Here is a 5,157-nt window from a genome sequence, read left to right on the forward strand (position 1 = left end):
AGGAAAATAAAAATAAGAAATAAGTGGAAATTTTATCGGTGAGTGTGTTAAATTTTAAGGCACAATAAGAAAATGACTCTCCCCAGACACAACAGAATATGCTTCAACACACGAAATCACATAAAAAATCTTGCAAACCAAATCCAAAAACGAAATATATATATGTATATATATATATATATATGTGAGAACTAAGTTGTGTGCAGCTAACAAAAATGGTTATTTGGACCAAGTTATTTAATTGTCCACAAACTGAAATCTTTATTGGCCTAACAGAATCATTTAAAGATTATGACCTACATACGGATAGAAAAACAGCTCACATCATCTAGAGAATAGAACTATGAAGCAAATGAAACAAGGCTCAGTTCCATGAATTCCAACAAAGACTGAATTTTTTGTTTTTTTTTGTTTCTTGTTTCCTCACTTTTCCATTATTATGCTACGCACGATTAAAAAAAAAAAACAAGCAGATGTTACTAACATCTTCCAACCTAATTATATCCTCAACAACACAGAGAGCATATGCTGTGTTTATGGAACTGACACAGAACACATAAAATTAGACCATATTTTTGAGATGCTGGTGGAATCTCTTGAGCTAGATGCACATAGTATACTTTATTTATGCAAGCTGGCAATGCACCAGACAGAATTATAGAATAACACAAGATGCCCCAATGCATCATGGAAGTATGTTCACAGTTCTTCTATGAAATCTCGGGTTTCAGTCAACTGGCAGCCAAAGATGTCAGTTGTTTCAACAATATTAGAGGCTCGAAGCTGTATGCAGCAATGAGAACCGAACATACATACCCTATATAACTAAGCTTCTACCTTTTATTTGTTTCAGTCACTGGACTGCGGCCATGCTTCAGCACTGCCTTGGAGGGTTTCAAACAAACAGATGAACCCCCAATACAAGTATTTTTTGAAGTCTAGGATTTATTCTACTTATTTTTTGCTGAACCGCAAGCTGAAGGGGTAATGATCAAAACACACACACACACACACACACACACGGACATATATTTAATGATGGCTTAGCAGGTCAAAACTTCAAAGTTACTGTCAATAATATTCTTGTTAAAGAATAATAAATTTGTGCTCCATCAAATGCACATCAGTTTGATGTAAAATTGTTTTTATTATAACATAAAAGCAAACATTAATATATCTATCTATCTATCTATATCTATTTATCTATCTATATCTATCTATCTATCTATCTATCTATCTATCTATATATATATATATATATATATATATATATATATATATATATATACACACACACACATATATATTGTTACTATTATGTTGAACTGTCGTATGTCAAATGTCACCAAATGCATTTTTTCCAATATTTATTTTTGCTTGCCATAACTGGTTCTTTTGGTCAAACTATCGTATCTACAGCTGCTTCAGATGCCAAGATATCAAGATTTTGTCAAAGTGTAGTACAACGGTTTTGCTATGGACTGGTGAAACTATTTTTTTGCATTTTCTGAAAAGACGTTTTGAACTTACGACGCTTTTGCGTTATAGCAACAATATATGTGATGGCTTTGTTGAGAAGAACTAATAAGACCAAAACATGTCCATAATTTTCAATAGTTAGTTTTAAAGACAAGACTCAGTCCAACATTGGTATGGATCCTGGGTTTAAAACTAACTGATAAAACTAATGTATATATCTATCTTTATTTTCTGAAAATTTCAATTGGCTGTTATTATTAGAATTATCTCCCTTAGTTGCTTCTTTATATATATATATATTTTAAACACTATGTTGATTTTGTCAAATAAACTCACAGTTAAAGTTTCTGAATACAACATGTGTTAAATATGTAACACCCTAACATGAATATGAGATGTGTCTCTGCCAACAGCTATAGGCAACAGTGGTAGTGGTTGTGGTGGTGGTGGTGATGATGTTGGAGATGATGGTGGTGGTGATGATGGTGGGAGTGATGATCATGATCATGATGATGATGATGATGACGATGATGATGGTGGTGGTGGTGATGATGATGGTGGTGGTTGTGGTGGTGGTGGATGCAGCAGAACCAGCCAAGTTAGTGATAAGGCAAATGAGAGTAAGAAAGAAAAAAAAAATAAATAAATAAATAAAATAATAATAATAATAATATTAATAATAATAATAATAATAATAATAATAATAATAGTCTGATGATGTATTATCATCAGAAATGAAAGAAAAACTATTTTAAAGAATGTCACATTAATGAGAGCATATAAAGTGGAACAATACCATTGAAACTAGCAGAAAGAACATTGTGTACGCATATATGTATGTATGTATGTATGTATGTGTGCATGTGTGTGTATGTATGGATGTTTGTATATGCACACAAGTACAAATGGCAGTGATGAAAAATAAAGGTAACCTGACTGTTAATGATTACCTCAGGTAGCAACAGAAGACCTGTTGTGTTTTTGTATTTTTTGTATTTTCATGTTGCCAAACATTTGACACGCTCCCAGAAAGCAGTTAAGAGTGAACCATGTCAAATGATTCTATCTTAAAACTGATTTATACTCGTCATACAAACATACATTCATTGCATACACACATATATTATACACACACATGTATATTGTACATACGCACAACCAATTGCTACGTGACCCACACCCAGGTAACATCTGATGCCTTATTTATAGTTTTTTGGTACTAGATGTGGAACCTTCACCACCAGCATCACCACCACCACCACCACCACCAACACCACCACCACCACCAGCATCACTACACAAATAGATGGCATAGCTGCAAGAGCTGACATGAAACAGTGTATGAAGAGTTTGGAAATTTGAGAACCGATATAATGATGTCTTCTTGAGAAACAAAACAAAACAAAAAAAAAAGACAGGTAGTGGTGATAATGATGATGTTGATGATGATGATGAAGTGAAGAATGCAGAAGAGGAGGATTTCGAAGAGGTGCAGGATGAGAATAGTAAAAGAGGGTTTATAAAGCTTAAGACACTTAATTAAGTTGTATAACGAATGAAGTGTAATTATTAGGAAACACGATTTGTTTTGTTATCAGTTGCTTATATTTCTTCTGTTATCTCAACACTATCAGAAAATGAGAGAAAAGATACTTTTACCAGTCACTAATCATGTATATATTATGTGAGTAATGTTGTAGTAGTAGTAGTAGCTGTAGTAGTAACAGTAATAATAACAGTGATGATGATAATAATAATAATACCAACAAAATTGTTATTATTATTATTATTATTATTATTATTAGTTAGCTGGCACATTTCACTGAAGTCAACTTTGCCTCTCACCCTTTAAGGGTTAGTAAAATAAGTATTATTTGAGCACTGGGGTCAACGCAGTCAACAAGCCCTCACCCCTAAAATTCCAGGTTTTGTGCCTATAGTAAAAAGAATTATCATTATTATCATTGTTATCATTATTATTATTATTATTACTATCTTTATTATTATTGTTATTATGCGGTGCGTAAAAATATGAGAATTATTGAAACATCTCTTTACATGTTTGTTTCTTCGACAGCCTTGGAAAGCTAAAAGTTTCTATTAATATATTAATATCTGTAGAACCTGCTGCCACTCCACTGCTGTATTACCGTACTACTAACTAAATAACTTATCTCACCATCGTGATTAGTAACAATAATAGAATTTAGATAACATCATCCCACATACCTCAATACACAATTTACACCACATTTCATGCTCATATTAAATAGTTTTGCATAGATTTTCCAGATCAGCCTAGCCTTTGTTTTTTTCTCTTTCACCGTTTGAAGAACATTTGTATAAAATATGTATTTTATCTATTCCAAGAAAGAAAATAAAACCCAGCCAAACAAGCTGCTTCTTAAACTGCTCATTGTAGCCCATCTCTTAATCTCAATTACATCGAAGCCTTAGTTTTGAGTCCCAAATCTCAAAGAGCACTGATGGCATGACAGACACATTGATATCGGAGCAAAATTAGCTCCAGGAAGGCCCAATTTTGCATATAGAATCTGATGGCATAACATAGAAGACAAATGATCATATTAGACACATTTCAATTTCAGCAGCACATGTTCAGGAAAAAGTGAACATCAGAAACAAAATTAGCTTATAGGAGGCCCAACTTTGCATAAAGAACTCAGGGTGATTTTTTGAGATTTTTTTGGGGGAAAAATGGGTGCCATCAAATACAGTATCTGCAAAATGACAAATGGATAAGCTAGTTTAATACTAGTTTAACAATTTGTCTATCTCAACTAGCGCTGTACCAACTATTTTCTCATGGAATACTGATCAGCATTAATAATCTTCCAGAATTTATTCTAGATTCCTGTATTCCATTCCAAGTTCAACTCCTACTGATGCCATGTATGACTTTTATTCTACCAGGAATAAATTGGTGAAACCGTTAGAGCATTGGATGAGGTGCCTTGCTGCAGTTGCTCTAGTTTGTCCTCATCTTGTTTGTTGTTAACACGTTTTGGCTGGTATACCTTCCAGCCTTCATCAGGTGTCTTGGGGAAATTTCGAACCTGGGCTCTCATTCCTTAGGTATTTTTCGATGTTATTATTATTATTATTATTATTCAGGTCACTGCCTGGAATCAAACTCAGAATCTTGGGGTTTGTAGCCCGTGCTCTTAACCACTACACCATATGCCCGTCAAATGTAAATAATGTAACTAAATTAGGTTTGTATTATGCCCCAAGAGGGATGAAAATCAGAGTTAGCACCAATGAGATTTGACATAGGGGTTTTTATCTTTCAAAATAGATTTGCCTGAAATCTAGGAGAATGTTCAGTGCTTCAATAACCGAGAGTTAGGTGCAAAGTAATGGAAACCAGTTTGTGATATGATTTACTGCAGCTGAGTGAAGCAATTACTAGAGGAAACCTAAGTAAGCAGATTCTTACAAGAACCCTACAGTGGCAGTGCGATAGAGAGAGAGAGAGAGAGAGAGAGAGTGGAGAGAGAGGTGAGAGAAAGAAGCTAAAGACATCAGGTAAGCATTGAGCAACAATATAGAAAATAACTGTAATTGATATATTTCAAGGGGGGGGGGGAATATGTTTATTTTGGTTCACAAAAAAAAGAAAAAAATGAGAGAGAGAAAGAAAAAAAGAACAGAAAG

General features: G+C 33.7%; 1 protein-coding gene across 1 annotated transcript in view; it reads right to left on the bottom strand.

The window, feature by feature from the left end:
- LOC106873582 (uncharacterized) overlaps positions 1–5,157 on the bottom strand; it is a 15,111-nt gene that overhangs the window by 706 nt on the left and 9,248 nt on the right. The gene's annotated exons all lie outside the window — the stretch shown is intronic.

This window comes from Octopus bimaculoides, chromosome 7 (genome assembly GCF_001194135.2).
Source record: "Octopus bimaculoides isolate UCB-OBI-ISO-001 chromosome 7, ASM119413v2, whole genome shotgun sequence".
In the NCBI taxonomy this organism is placed as follows: Eukaryota; Metazoa; Mollusca; class Cephalopoda; order Octopoda; family Octopodidae; genus Octopus; species Octopus bimaculoides.